A 16823-nucleotide genomic window follows, 5' to 3' on the forward strand; every position below is an offset into this window, starting at 1 on the left:
CTTATAGTTGAGAAAAAGTCCAAGCTAGTTTTAATATGATAAAATATTTATATTAATGTGTCATAAAAATTGATTCACCCTTCTCTTGCCTGGTATCATTAATGGGTAGATATGTAACATCTTATTTTCTCCCCTTCTTTCTCTCTGTCTCTCTTCCAGCAGTGCACAGTTTCAAACGACTGTGAGGAAACCATTTTTCACGAGGAACAATAATAATAATAGTAATAGGTATCTATTTAGTGCTCTCTATGTGCCCGGCACTACTGCAAGCCCTTATACATTTTCACTCATTTGATTCTTACACAACCCTAGCAGGTGTGTACTCTCCTTAATCCTGCTTAACAGAAGAGGGGACTGAGGCACATACTGGTCTCTGGTGCAGACCTGTCCGTTCTGACGTCAAAGCCCTGCCTCTCTGTGCGGCACCACCCCAGCCTGGCAGGTCTCAAGTAGAGGCAGTTATCCCCAGGCTTTTTACTGGGGAAAGCCCCAAATCAGACAGTCCCCGACTTGCCATGGTTCGATTTAGGATTTTTCAGCTTTACGATGGTGCAAAGGCGATACCCATGCAGTTGAAACCAGACTTTGAATTTTGAATTTGGCTCCTTTCCCTGGTTGGCGATACGCGGTACTCTATGCCGTCGGGCTGCCGGACAGCGGCAGCCAGCCACGGCTCCCCGGCAGCCCCGCGATCACGAGGGAAACGACCGATGACACTTACAGCCGTTCTGTCTCTCACTTTCAGTACAGCGTTCAGTCAGTTACGTGAGCTAGTCAACACTTTATTATGAAACAGGGTTTGCGTGGGATGATTTTGCCCAACTGGAGGCTAATGTCAGTGTTCTGAGCATGTGTAAGGTAGGCGAGGCTAAGCTGTGATGTTCAGTAGGGGAGGTGTATGAGAGGCACTTCTGATTTAAAATATTTTCACCTTATGATGGCTTCATCAGGATGTAATCCCATCATACGTCCAGGAAGATCTATATTCAAAGTCTTTTCTGTTCGCAGTAAATAGATGTGGCCATCACTCTGGATTTCTGCAGGTCCGACTTTAGGTAATAATGTAGGGTTTCTAGGCAGATGTGGAGAAATGTTGGAATTCCACTTCCAGCAGGCGTTCAGGTCCTGGTAATGCAGTGCCTGGCTCCCAGCAGTGGCGGAGAGAGGAGCCTCCTGAGGAGGGGGGTGGGAGTGCCTGTCCCAGTAAGCCCCATTTTGCATCTTAGGAGCATGGGGACTTTCTCGCTCCTGACCTTTCCTCCCTGGCATTTCCTTCTTTGCCCTGCAGCTCCGGTGTCACCTGTGCCTAACTGTGATGTGCACTGTGCCCCCAAGCTTTTCAGAGTTGGGTTCTTGTAGAGAAGAGCATGCGATGGGGCTCCCAGACCACAGCTGCTCCGAGGGCTGGCACACACACAGACACACAGACATGCATACATTCATAGACCCACACTAAGACACACACACAGACATATGCAGAGACATATACACAAAGGCACACACAGACATGAACACACACACACATGCAGGCACACACACATGCAGACATACGTATGGACAGCCCTCTGTCACTCTTCCATTCATTGTTTCTTTATTCCAACACCCCTAGTTTCTGGTCCCGGCACACAGTACGTGTCCAACAAATGCCTATGGGATGAATAGTGCACAAATGATTCATTATTCTCTCCTTGTTCCTTTCCTGAGTATTTTGGTGTTTGGTGTTCTGGCTGGCTTGGAGACACCTGGAAAAGAGAACTAGAAGCAAATCTGCTCCTACCAACTTCTGCCTCATTCCTCACAATCCTCTGGTGTGTCCATTTCCACTTTCAGTGGTTTTTAATTTTTTTGCAAGCCACTGAATTCTTTGAGGATCTGATGAAGGTCACAGACCCACTTCTCTAGTATGTAGACATCTGCACGTCCAGACGATATTCTGGCTATAATTTCTGGGGCTCCCTCTGTCCCATTCATGAATCTCTTAGGAGTGCGTAGGACCCCTGTGAAGGATCTTGGCATTTTAGGGCTAGGGAGACCTGGGGGCCAAGGGGGACGTGCTTTGCCTGGGGTTGTGAATGACAGAGTTGGAACCAACCCAGATGTCTGGGTCTCAAGCTTAGGGGACCCTCTCACCATCCTGTGCTGATGAATGAATACCATGTAATTAGTTGATACAGTAAACAATTAAATCAGACATTCTTCTTGGTCTTCTTCATCCATCAAACCCTCAGCACTGGCAGCTCTGTCAGGCGCTCAAATGCCAGTGGTTTCTGGAGTACAGCATCCTTCCTTGTTCTTTGCTATTTTCCTGATGATTATAAATGGGACTGATTACAGCAGAGTCCTGTTGGCTGTTCCACTGAGCATCTGTCTGCCACATAACTGAGAAAGCTCATCCTCAAGCTTGCAAACTGGGATCAGGAGAGCACCCCAATAAAGACGATTCGTCCCAACTGTTGTGACCTGCCGTGTTCTGAACTCTGGGATGGGGACGTGCCGTCAGCTCATTCTTCAGCGTTTCATCTGTCCTTTAATGGCTCTGCCACTTCCCCCAATTTCCCAAGCTGGACCCCAGGACATGACCTGAGAGATCCTTCTCCTCATCCCCCTCTGTCTGATCTGTCATCAAGACTTGTCCAGTCTAGCCACTCCTGCCATCTTTGCTGCCACCACTTTTATCAGCCAGGCCACTCTTATTTGTAGCCTGGGGAATGGCCACAACTGCCCCTGGATGGGTGACCTGCTGAGATATTACCTAGGGACAGCTTTTCTTTTAGCCTTTGCCATCCTCTGTTCGGGCCAGAACTGTGGTGTGTTAGTCAGGACAGGCAGTGCTATGCTGCTGTAACAGAAAACCAGTGGGTTCAAAACAGAAACCTACTTTGCACTTATGCAAAGTTGGCTGCAGGCTTGGCGATGCTCCGGGGCCGCTGTCCTCCCGGTGGCTGTGAGCTTAGGAATCTTCCGTATCACAAGCAGACGTGCCTCCATGATTGCTGTGGGAGGAGAGCTGCTCAGCAACTCCCACCTGCTTTCTCCAGGAGTGCCGGCTGTCACTCCTGCTCACATTTTACTAGCCACAGGCACTTGTAGGACTGCAGCAGGGGGACAGTGAAAGAAGAGGAACTGGAGCTCGAGCAGCACTCCCACCCTTTCCCATCCTTACCCCGGTGGGTGGGTGGCGGAATCCGAGCTGATAATAAGGGTGATGACGGATCACCTCTGGAATCCAAATTTGGATCTGGCTGTGAGACAGAAAGATTCAGGAAATCAACGTCAGCCAGATCCAGTTCCCCTCCTGCCACCTTGAGGTGAGTTTGAAGAGGAGGAAGAGAATTTTACCTAAGTACACTCACTCCACCTCCTTGGGTGGAATCCTTGGGATGACACTCTAAGTACAGGGATCCAAGTGAAAAGGGACACCAGTGTCTTGTTTGGCCTGCTGCTTCTCCGATAATGAGCACTTTGTTCTCTTCAGTGGCAAGAGAGCTAAAGGTCAGGGGTGGCTGGGAGCAGTGCTGGGCAGAGGGAAGCTGACCAAAAGCAGGGGGTTGTGTGTGGCCCTGGGAAAGGGGGGTGGGAAGGGAGTCAGCCAGGGGAAGGAGGGAGGGAGGGAGGGAGAGCAGGGCCCAGGATAATGTGACTTGTGCAGCAGAGGATGTATTGATGAGCTGAACAGCTGAGGACCAGAAGAGGCTGCAGGACCAAAGGTCAGCACAGGACTAAAGGTGAATTCAAGGACTGGCAGTGGCAACTTACATCCAGGACAGAAATGGGTACTGGGCAGAGGCAAATGCAGATCATACGGAACAGCCTCTTCCCTACCGAGACCACCCGGGGCTGCAGTATGCATAAGCTCCCTGGCATGTGGCGGGGAGGAGGAGGGCAAGGAGGAGGGTGAGGAGGAGGGAGGAGAGTAAACACTCAAATATATATGAGTAGTAACCTGAAGATTTAGTCAGGAGTCCTGAGACTGTTTTCTACATGAGGTTGAACAGAGCCCAGGTGTCAAACCCAATCAGGTTCTAGAAAATAAAGTTGTTCTCTCCTTGGACACCTGAGCCTGTTTTGGGGACCTCATTCATTGACACCAGTGCCACTCAAAACTGTCATCTAGGTACTAGTGATAGTCAGCGAACTGTTACTGGTTCACAATGAGTAAGTCAAGAAATGGGGAGTGGTTTATAACTTTTATATCAATTTGATATTGCTGTGACATCCAAGTGAATTTTTGTTGTATTTTACAAAAGCGTAGGTTTATGATGGATTAGGGGAAAAGTGATTGTTCCCTGCAGATATCTGCAAAGCACTGTTTGGGGTTCCTAAATGGCTTTTCTTATTCCACATAGGTCCCTTCCTAATCTGTTTTCCTCAGTGTTCTTCCTAGAATGCAAGCAGGATCCTGACATGCCTTTGTCTACAATCTTCCATTGATTTTCGCAAGGTCTTTTGCATAAAGACCAACTTCTTTACAAAGCCTTCGAGGCTGTGCATCTTTGGGTCCCTGCTTGTCCCCCCCAGCCACCTCCTGTCTGCTCCCACACTCTTCTCTGCTTCCTGGCCACACTTCCTTTTACAGATCCCCATTCATGAGGACCAAGCTCCTTCTGACCTTTGCTTGTGCTATGTTCTCCACCTGGCGTGCTTTTCCCTCCATCTTGGTGAAGTTGACTCCTATTCTGCCTTCAGATCACAGCTCAAGAATAATCATCTCCACAGAGAGGCCTTCTCTACCCCTGGACTAGTTGAAGCCCTGCTTCTTGCCTTAGTAACACCACCTGCTTACTTGAATGTACCTGTAACTTGTTCTTTGCCTGCCTTCCCATAGTCTGTGAACTCCCAAGAGGGCAAAGAGCTCACCTTTGTTGACCACCCTATTCCACAGGCATAGCTCAGCTCTAGGTCCTCAATAAATACTTCTTGAATGAATGAGTGAATGAATGAATGAATGAATGAATGAATGCAACTTCCAGAACTTGTGGGAAAGGCCTTTGAGATTGTGAAGTGTGTCCTTTGGGTGCTGGTCCTTTATTTCATAAAGCAGTTCCTGTGCCTCCTTCCTTTGCCCAGAACCTGGCAGCCTGTCCTGAGCTCCTGCTGATAAATCATTTTATTGGCACAGCTGGACAGGAAAGGACAGAGTGAGTAATGGGAGTTGGGCACCGTGTCGTGGACAAAGGCCTGAGTTGACATGGTAACAACAGGCAGACCGACGTGGCCTGGGCAATAGTCTGGGCCCTGGACACGTCTGAGAACAGGCCCTGGGCCATTTTTCCTCTGTGCTGGGGAGCGTGAAAAGGCCGGGTAAGGGAAGTGTGGAGGGGCTGTGGACCCCCGCTTTTCCTTGTTGCAGGATGGGCTGGAAGCCCTACGTTTTGGGACACGAGAACGCCTTTTAATATCCATATTTTGATGTATTAAATATATTTATGTGCTATGAATTAAAATATTATTTTAGATTTTAGATGGCACCATATTTTTGAATGGCAAAAGTAATTCAGTGCTTTTAACAGGATCCATAATGGGTGGCTGTGTGTGTAGTGGTTAGACATGGAGGATTAGGAACCCGGCTGGGTTCAAAACCTGGCTCCATCCTCTCTCAGTTTGGGGAACACGGACAAGTCACTTAATCTCTGTGTGCTTTGTTTCCTCGTAGGCAAACTGGGGATAAAGATGGCACCTACTCGGGGTTTCAAGGAGGGTTGCATGAGACGATACATGTCAGGCACTTGGCGTATAGTAAACAGTAACGTCTGGTTTTGTAAGAACAGCCAAACAATTTAGAAGTGAATAAAGAACAAGTCAAGTCTGTATTTCCCAGCCCGCTTTCCAGATGTAAATTCACCTAGCAGTGTCTGCCCAGGTATTTAAACCTCTGCAAACATATATAGGTCAGGACTGGGACGAAGGCGAGGCAAGCCAGGTGTTGGGGCACACAGGATAAAGATATGCTCATTCCCAGGCCTGCATTTGCACAGACCTGAGAGTGACCGCATCCTAAAATGTTGCACCCTAGTGCCTCACTTGCCTCACCCTAGCCAGGCCCTGACGCAGGTAATGGGACACTTCTGCTTTTGATAATGGCGGACAAGGTAATTTGGACCAGTTCCCTCACTAGGCAGATATATGTATATATATACATACATGCACACACATATGCACATGTATGAGCACACACACACACACACACTGCTTCAAGGTATTACAGAGCTAAGACACAATAAAAATAAACCAGAATCTGGGGAGGCTAGAGGTCTGGGGAGAGGACCAGTATCTGGCAGTTCCAGGTGTGATGAGCGGTAAAGAGGCTACATGGGAATTTTAGCAGCATCAGAGGGTCAAGCCACGGGGATTGGAATTCCACGCTTGTCCAGGGAAGGAACCCTCCCTACTTTTGGTTGGAATCCCAAAGGGCTGCATCCTACGGGTAAAGGTGAAATGGAAGTAGATAGGCTCTTGGAGGGACTGTAGTTCAGCAGCCGCTCATCTCAGTCCTTGTGTTTGTATCGAGGTGACCCCAGACTGCTAGGTCCTGTGGGGACCCAGAAGAAGCAAATATAAATTATCCCTGGAGAAAAATAACATCATCCTAAAGCCTCAGGTTATTTCCACAAACAGGTTCACAAATGCAGTGTCTGGCATGCAGTAAAACCAAAATGCACATGCGGAGATGAGCAAAATAAATAACAACTACAGAAATAGCAAATGGAACAGACCCCCAGAACCTCCAAGTATTGAAGTTATCAGACAGACTTGAGAATAGCTCTGCTTACTATGCACATGATGAGTCGGAAGAAAATACTGTGAATCAAGAATAAAGAGACAAAAGGATGATGAGTTCAGGAGAGAAGGAAGGTGAGAAAGTCTAACTGGAGTCCCAAGGGCAGAGAAAGAGAATGTGGCAGGAGATATTTGTAGAGAGAGTGACTAAGACTTTCCCCCAAACCGATGAAAGGTAACAAGCCGTCGTAAAACGCCCTACAGACTCTAAGCAGGATAAATATTAAAAAAAATCAACATTGAGGCACAGTCTAGAAAATTTATAGGAAGCCAAAGCACAGAAAACTCTCTCCTTCCTTGACCTCAGGGTGGGCAAAAAATCCCCCCATCACCTCACACCATAGGGAGGGCTGGGGGCCACCTGTCATTGCTTACTATGCTGTGGCTGTCTTCTTTTATAGACTGGGAGAGTTGGGGGATTGTGGGGTCAGGTTGTACTTCTCTCAGTGAGTCTCTCAGGTGGGTGTCTGACCTCAGAGTTCAGTGGCTCATTTTAAAACATGGAGGTTCTCAAGATCTCTTTGGTATCAGCTGTAATCCCGGGCACCATTTTGGATCATTTGTTCATTAATTCAGTACATATTTATGGATGACCTACTATGTGCAAGGCTCTAGACGTACATCAGCAAACAAAACAGACCAAAATCTTTGTCTTCATGGCACTTACATTCTAATGAGGTTAGACAACAATAAGCACAAGAAATAAGCTGTTCTGTATTTTGGATGATTATCAGGGCTGGAGGGAAAAGTAAGCAAAGAAGGGAGTGTTGCAATTTTATCGTACTGAGAAGATGACATTTGAGCAAGGATCTGAAGGAGGTGAGGGAATGAGCTGGACAGACATCTGGGGGAAGATTGCAGCTCCTGCACTTTGTTCTAAGTGTATAGTTTAATTAAATATTACAAATCACAGATGAATACAAGAGTTAAAAGAAAGGAGTTGTTTCCATGAACACTATGTTAAATGCTTTGAAAAGTCCTAAAAAGTTGAGTTGCAAAGACGTGCTGTCAAACCAGGGGATGAAAACTAAGAGATTAGCAAAAAAAAAAAAAAAAAAAAAAAAAAAAAAAAAAAAAAAAAAAAGGAAAATCATGAAAATCTGGAAGTGTGCAGCACTCAATTTACTTCACATGTGCCTTCTTTAAAGTCCACTACCCCAACAGATTGGAATTGGATATCAAAGGTAATATATTATGGTTGTGATTTATGCCAAAAAAAGAGAAGGAAATTCCATCAAGGCTCCTGCACTCCAAGACAAGACCTTTTCTCCTACTTCAAAAGATTGGTGAAAAAATGACATTGCTTTTTTTGAGGTTAAACTAAAACATTTAAGGTATGAATGCATTATGTTTTATGATTCTTCACTTTGGTTTTCTTGAATGACCCACCAACTACCATTTCTGATATTGGAAGCAAGCCAGTTTGTTGAACATCAGTGAGCAGAAAGCTTTTTTTCTGAAAACCAATATGTCCAATTGGCATTCCCCCTTCTTGCTTTCCAGTTCTTTCTTGGAGATCACTGCAGAGAACAGGCAGGAGAGCAAGGGAAACTATGAGAAAAAGGAGAGGGTGTGAAGTCATTGAACCAAATTTGGGAGACCTAGCCTGGGTTCAGATCATAACTTACCCTGAGAACTTGGGCAAGCCATTTTATCTCATAGAACCTCCAGGCACCTCGGTGGCTCAGTTGGTTAAGTGTCTGCCTTCGGCTCAGGTCGTGATTCCTGGGATCGAAGCCCCGCTTCAGGCTCCCTGCTCAGAGGGGAGTCTGCTTCTCCCTCTCCCTCTGCCCCCTCCCCCCCAGCTCATGCTCTCTCTCTCTCGCTCTGCTCTTTCTGTCTTTCCCAAATAAATAAATAAATCTTAAAAAAAAGAACCTTTCTCTTTATCGGTGACATGGGAACAATAATAGACCCTACCTTATAGAGTTCTTGTAACGATTAAATGAGATGGTGCGTTCTGGGTACTTCATACACTGCTTGGCATATTGGAAGTGTTCAAGAGAGAGGTGACTATAATGATTTTACTATGGGCATGCATTGAAACTCAAATTGCTATAACTGCATTTGGTGGCAGTTCAGTTCTCACAGAACCTGGAGTAGACAAACTAGAGCAGACTCAAAGGGGAAGAGAGTCCTCCATCCCAGGAGCAGAATAAGCTTCGGGAGGAGACAGGGAGGCATTGACTTCAGTGGTGGATGTAATGGTGGTCCCTGGGCTCTGAGAGTCCCAGGTGGTATTCAGCCAGAAGATCCTCATTTTGAACAATGGAAGGTCAGCCCCAAACTTTGTAAATCCTGGATGGGATTGGAACTTGGTGAGAAGAAGGCCTCCAGCACCAGGACTTTGCAGGTGGACCTGGGAAGTTGGCACCGTCTCTAGATGTACCGTTTTGGATTTTGAAAGGTGGATAGAGAGATCGGGTTTATGATGTTGAGCTTTTGGGTGCATCCCCTCTGGGCCCTCGAACTCCCCTGTGGTCTGTCATCATCATGGGATGTTATCTTCATGGGATGCCCTCTTACTTTCCCAGACTTGGTTCTGCAGAGTTCCTTGAGATGCTAATGCATATTCTGTCTTAAAAGGTTACTGTGCCATATAAATCTGGGAAATATACCATGCTATAGTAATGATGGTAAATGGCTCATATTTCTTGTGTGCCAGGAACCCTACTAAATATTTTCCAGAGTTTGTCTCACTTAATTGTCTCAATGTGCCAATAATGTAGGTACTGTTATAATTCCTAGTTCACATGTGAGCAAATGGAATGTGAAGAAGTGATATTCAGAGAGACTAGTTAATTTACCCAAGGTTGCAAAGCAGGTGAGTGAAAGAACAAGGATTTGAACCCAGGTCTTTTGACCCCAAAGTTGCTGTTCTTAACTTAAGAGAGTTTTTTTTTTTTTGGATCCTTGACTTACAGTGGGTGATCAGGGAATGTATCCAATATTTCATCTAGGAATATTTTGAGCAGAGCTGAAGACTTTGTTTTTCAGATTCAGAAGAATGATATATAGGTAAATGCAAAGCATTTAGAGGTATCTTATGTCAATTTGAAAGAACAGCTGTTTCCATCTTCTGAGTCAACCTGTGCCCTCTCTTCAATATTCAGTTCACAGTTAGCATACAAAAGGTTCTGAATGTCCTGTAGTAAAGAAACCTCTTTATCTTTCTTTAACCCAGTTTGTCCCACCCTATTTTTCCTCCAGAATCCTTTCTTTTCTTCCTATTTTCTTTCAGAACATACATTAGCATCCATAGGAAGAGTATACCATGAAACACAGTTTGAGTAATTCCCCTTGTAGGAGAGCCATTTAAGGATATGTGTAATTTATTCCCCAAATGGGTTAAAAAAAAAAAAACCCAAACCACCCCATTTCATCATGCATCCTCCGCTGGTAGGGAATAGGGCAAGAGTTCTTTCTTTATATAAAGGGCAACATGAAATAAACCCAGACATACCCAGTAAAATCTAAAAGATATTGTTCTAAGGAATAGCTACTTGGAATTTCACAACAGGGAGGGCTTTGGAAGGAAATGGCAAATCATGATTTATTGATGTACCCTAAAATTTTCAATGTGTCATAAAGGGGAACTTGACAAGTGGGAACCTCTTAAGAGTCTTGGATGACATTTGCTTGAAATTGGCTTATGGTATTTTCATATCTCCTTTGCAGACCTAGCCCTGGATGACTACATGAGTAATATCTTCCTTTTGAAAGCTTTTCATTCTTTATATCGTTTTCTTAGTCCTGGGCAAGATTGCATAGGGGGCTGTACTCATTTCTAATCCCTGGAAAAGAAAGCAGGTCTCTTCCTGAGACTGCAGCCTCTGTGAAGCATGCAAGATAATGATAGTGTCAAATGGTTATACAGACTTTAAATAGCTATCAATGTAAATATAAAACTGTAAGGCACATGAATAAAAGCTCTTTGAATGCTCCAGAAGGGAAGGGAAGCTTCAGTGAACTTTTGCAAGTACTCAAAAGATACAACCAGAATAAATGGATTTATTGGGAAGCAGTGTGGCAGGAGTACGGCTGATCACCAAATTCGTTTTCTTTCTTTCTAGGCACAGATAGACCACATTTCCCAGCCTCCCTTGCACTAGGCATCACCATGTGACTGAGGTGTAGCCAGTGGAATGTACACAGACATGATGTGGCCTGCCCCCTACGGGCCCATTAATACCTCCCACCCACAATCCTTCTTGTTCTTTTCCCACTTGGTAACCTTGGAGGCCATTTTATTTTTGAAGATGGTGAAACCAGGAGATAGAAAGTTCTGGGTTCCTCAGTTACTGTTTGGCAAGAGCTACCCTACTATTTGGGAAAACTGCTTTGGAATATCACACGAGTGAAAAATATAAACTTCTACTATGTTTGAGCTAAGACAACTTTTGGGTGTGGTTTGCTGTTGTTGCTGGAAGTCTGGACAGGGAGTTTGCACTTGGTGGTGGTTGTTTGTAGTCCGTGCTGGGAGAGCACATTGGGTAGTTGAAAGACATGAGCTGTAGAATGAGACACATGTGGGATAAAGTCTTGCCTCTGCCATTCACCCAGTTTGTTGATCTTGGGCAGCTCAATCTCCATCAACCTTAGTGTTTTTCCTTTAGAAAATGGAAATAATATTTACCCTGCAGACTTGTTTTGAAAGCTAAAGAAAACACATTTAACGTGTCTGGCACAGTGATGGGCACATAGTACGTGCTCATTCAATGGAAGCCGTTATTGACTTTTTCAGTCACTTTTTAAAAAAGATTTATTTTTATTTGAGAGGGAGAGAAAGGGGGAGAATGAGCAGGAGGGAGAGGGAGACAAGCAGACTCCCCACCGAGCAGGGAGGCTGAAACGGGGCTCAATCCCAGGACCCTGAGGTCATGACCTGAGATGAAATCAAGAGTCGGATCCTTAACCAACTGAGCCACCCAGGCGCCCCTCCAATCACTTTTTAAAGAATTCTCTTCTCCTGGTTGGACTCTTGGCTCCTTGATAGTGAGGACAGGAGGAGCGGGAGCTAACGGTGCTGGAGGCACTGAGGATGGTATAGGAGCCAGTTATGCAGGCCACACTCCGGATGGTGTAAAAGCAGGATGGGGGAGAGGGGAAAGGCAGAAAAGGTGTGAGGTGCCACCAGCGAGGCTGGAATTGGATAAAAGCCCGAGGGCAGAGAAAGAGGATTCCCGGTTCTAAAGCTCATCAGCTTGGACAGATGAGCAGATGCCTGTTTTTTTTTTCCACCAACAAATGAAAATAGGCAGTCCGTGTTGGGCCAGAGAAGACTGGGAACTTCTCTGAAACAAAAGGTGTTTTGGCACCTGCTTGGGAATATTCCTTGAAGTCCCCATCCTGAGGTAGACTAACCAGAGACAATTGGCTCCGATTATCATAACCATTAACACAAGAAATGAATGAAGGAGAAATCCCCACCAAAAATGAGGTAACCTGGATCTATTAGGAGGAGGAACAGTGAGAGAGAGTCAGCATCCCCCTTTGTCAGGGGTGGCCTGTGTTTCCTCCAGCAACCTGGGTTTATTAGGAGGAGACCTGTTTAGACAATTATTATCCAATATATCAGGAGGGGGTTTACTAGCCTGGTTAGTGGCCAAACACATTCTGCGAGAGGCTCTTAGGTCGGGGTCCTGATTTAGGGTCATGAAGACCTAACATTGGTGCCTCCATCCATTTGCCCTGCAGAAGAGATCCAACTGATAGATCATATTGAAGCTTAACATCCCATTATTGGGACATTTTTCCTCGACTCCTAAGGAGTACTGAGGCCATTCAGTGTTACAGAAGATCAGTCTTTTCTTAAATCTTGCAATCCAAATTGTTTCCAGTGGGTTAAAAGGCACCCCAAGGGAGATTCCTTGGGGACTGAGAGAAAGAGATCCCACGTTCCTAGAAAAGTAGAGAAGGTCCATTAACAAGACCCCCCCCCCCAGCTCCTGGGTGGCGTCCCTTGCAGGATATGTCAGAAGTTTCTAGTGTCAAAACGACTCAAGGCGTCTCTCAAATGTAATCACTGTGAACACTGCCTTGCGCTGTAGGTGGGATGCCGGCATTGCCCCCCTGCTACCCCCGTCCCCCCACCCCTGCATTATAGACTACAAATAGGTGCCAGTGACTGGACCTAATACCGTGCCATGCCGAATATGCCATTTTTAACCCATGGAAAATACTAGAAAAGTTTTACAGGGGGAAATTACTCAATGTTGTAATTTGTTAGTAGGGGACGTTGACAAAGAAGAGTAAAGTTAGAAATCCATCATGGTCTAAGTGACATTCTAACCCGTGTAGTCTTTTACAGCTGACTTCCCTAGGAAAGGGTCCCGGGTTGGGTTTTAATTCAGTCAGGTACTGGTTTTGGCCGGCTCCAAGCAGAGATCTCACAGCTAGAAGTGGCTAGACCAGAGATATGGAGGGGATCACATTAGACCAATGAGGAGGAAACCTTACACAGGAGTCTTAAGATTGGCAGCTGTCCTAGTGACTTAAGTGGCTGTCCCATGTCCAAGACATGTCCTTATACATTCTGGCCAGAGTGCTAGTTTCCAGCCAAGGACAGGCTTGTATTCCTGCCCATAGAGTAGCCACGGACTAGAGGATTGCTGCCCGAGCAACTGGCATGAAAGTGTTCCAATAAGACTGTACTCCTTGAAAAGCCCCCAAAATGAAAGTAAAGAAGAGGTCAGGAAGTACTCGCCAAGTTGTACCTAGGCTCAGATTTCAAATGAGAATACTCAGGCCCTACATTGGGTGCCCAAAAAATAGTGACCCCCTTCCACATAACTCCATTTTCAAATAAACTAAACAAAAATACAAAAAAAAAAAAAACTGGGTGAGGAAAAATTTGCCCCTGTCTTGTTTTCAGTTCACCATAGTTGTGACTAAATAGTTATTTGGAATAATGATCAATTTGATCTCTCTCTCCCTTTCTGTGCTCCTTGAGGACGGGTGTGATGTTTGGTTTTTGCCTCCTGTGTGCCCAGCTTAACGCAAAGCATCACAAAGAATGGTGGTTCAGTAAGTACTTGAATGCATGAATTGATAAGGATATGAATCCTCTACTTGTAAATCTTTGCATGGCTCCATAAACACTTACCCCACAGGTAGGCAGAAAGGAAACCCTGCAAGGCCAGCCATCTCAAAGATGTCTGTATCACTGGCCTGCCTGAAATGATACTATCAGAGTCATTCCTGGGATCTTGAGTAGAAGTACTAAGCTGGTGGTCCCTATACCAAATCCAGCTCATCAATGCATTTTGTTGATTCTGTGCTCTGTTTTAAAAGTTTAATTTATGACCAACATTTAAAACTTTGGAGATCCCACATAAAAAGCCACAGTTTCTGCTACTGTTAGAAAAAATCAGAAGTCACACAACTCTGGGCTTGCTTCTGGCAAGAGTTGGCGGGAGTTGGATGACAATGCCCTCATGTAGGACACGTGCCCTCCAGTTCACTCTAGCAGGCCCACTCTTGCTCTCATTCATGTTACCAGCCTGGCCCTTGAGTTTTCAATCTCCTGTTATTGTTCCTTGGTCCATTTGTTCATTCAACAGATACTTAGATGTTCGTGAAAATGGGGATCCAAAAAAATATTATGTATATTTCCTGGTATCAAGGAGTATATGGAGTGGGTATTAAGGGACATAAACATAGAGTCAGTCCTTTAAAAATATGAATTAGTTGATAACCTAGTATAATTGTAGTGGGTTAGTGTTCCCCACGGAATTTTATCTACTCAGAGCCTCATAATGTGACCTTACTTAGAAATAGGGTCTTTGTAGATACAATTAGTAATTTTTACATCTTTTATTTCTGAGGTTCATCATATCTTTGTGAAGTGGGTAGGATCATCCTACCCACTCCAAAGCAAGGAGACTGATGCTCTAAGGGGTTAACCAACTTGTCCAAAGTCAATCTTTTTTTTTTTTTTCAAAGTCTATCTTTTGCCTTCATATATGATACTCTTGCTACCATATGTCACTGACTAGGTCTGTCTTGTTCACTGCTATATGTTTAACCATAGTGCCTGGCACAGAGTAGATGCTCAATTAATACTTTGTGAACAGAATGAAACAAAGGACCTGAAAGCAAGATATTGTTGCAATGGGGCAGAAGATGGGGAAAGTCCTTCCTAATGGGGTGAGTCTGGGATGGCCCCCAGCACAATGCCCAAGGCATAGTAGGTGCTCAATAAATACTTGGTAAACACTGAATGAATGAATATGATTTGGGAGAGCATTGGGTGTTTCATGTGGGGAGTTTTTGGAAAGAAACTGCTAGACATATAGTCTAGTTCCCAGCTCGACCAGACCATACCTTTTCTACTCTACCACTCCCCAGATCAGCGAACTTGGTCAAATCAGATTGTGCTGACTTCATCCCTACCTGGCTTTCTGCCCACTCCCTGACATCTATGCTGTGTTAAAAATAGATAATGGTTTGTAAATGTTAGACAGCTGGCTCTGCGTGAGGCTGGCAGCTGGGGGCTAACAGGGCTGAGTTCTGTAGCATTGGAGTTGCCCCTTGGGACTTGAATCTCCATGGAGGCACCTCTGTGGGCTTCTGATTGTGAAGTGCAGGGTCCTGCAGTGCTCTATTAGCTGCAATTTCCCCGGAAACATGAGAGAGTGTTGGAGGGATGGGTGTCAACTTCATTTCATTATTTAGTTTTGCTCTAAAATGGGCCTTTCTCAGGTAATGTACATCAGGAGGCCTTCTCACGCTGCTGCTTGGATGATGCTTCGTATTTTGTTGAGGAGATACTCCCTCGGTGCCAAAAGTCCCTCTGCCTGATTAATAACATCGCCTTCAACCCGACTCTGTGTGCCTTTCGTGTCTCCCTGGGTCCCCTGTGGAGCTGCCTGGCTGGCTTCTCACCACGAGGACAGCTGACACAGAGTGACTTCATTTCATATTTCAAGGTCACTCCCTCTTTGTTACCCCACTCACCCACCCACCCCCACACATACATACACCACCTAGACTGGTTCATTTGAAGGAACCTCAAGATATAGCCTGCTGGCTGAAGAACTCAAAAGACCCCTCCAGAAGTAGCCTACACACCAGCTTCTAAAGATACCCGAACCTTCCGCGAGAACTGACATTGGCTCTAAGAGTATGACCTACAGAAGGTGTGAGGGGGGATGGGACTGGAGTTCCAGGCAGAGAGGGACGATTAAGAGCATGGAGTCACACATGCTTGTGTTTGCTTGTCCTAAATGCATCACCTTGGTCTCTGAGCCTCAAGTTCCTTGTCCACCAAATGGGGATAATAAGTACCAAGTCGTAAAGTTTCATTGGAAAGTGAATGAAATGAAGTGTGGGTCTAGTGCTTTGCATATAGTAACCACTCAATAAATATTAGCTCTATTATTATTACTCATAAAAATAATGATGAAGCCATTTCCCCAAACAGTAGGCTAGGGGAAGCATTGAAAATGGGGATGGTACTGTGGATGTTACACTTGGCTCACAGTCTTGGAGGAAGAGTTATGCCCAGCAACCAGGTCAGCAGGCTATACAAGGAGTTGGAGATTTGGGGTATATGAGTCAGTGTTCAAATCAGGAGAACAGAAACCTTCTGAAGTTTTAATACCAAAAGAACTTAATGCAGGGAATAGATTGCACAGATGAGCAAAGAACAGAAAAGCTTAAGGAAGTGAAATGGTGAGGCAACTCAGAGATTGGAAATAGCAGGAAGCTGCTTCTGTCCCAGGCCCGAGGGACACAGATAGGATGGTGTGACCAGGAGCTGGGGTCACCCTTTGGAAGCTGGAACCACAGAAAGCCCTCTAGCAGGAGCTAGACTTACAGAAGTGACATGGCTGCTACTAGAGATGCTGCCTGAGGCTGAGAAGAAGGGAGGGAAAGACTGACTTCTCTCTGACTGTCACCCTCCTCTCTCTTACCTGGGCCTTTCACTGGCCAGCCCCAGAATCCAACCAGCAATGGGTTCTGGGAAATGTAGTCCACAGAGGTCTCAGCCGCCAGTGATAGAGAGGTGAGCAGAAGACAGGGGACGGGGTGGGACAAATAGG

The sequence above is a fragment of the Ailuropoda melanoleuca genome, chromosome 12 (assembly GCF_002007445.2).
Source record: "Ailuropoda melanoleuca isolate Jingjing chromosome 12, ASM200744v2, whole genome shotgun sequence".
Classification (NCBI taxonomy): domain Eukaryota; kingdom Metazoa; phylum Chordata; class Mammalia; order Carnivora; family Ursidae; genus Ailuropoda; species Ailuropoda melanoleuca.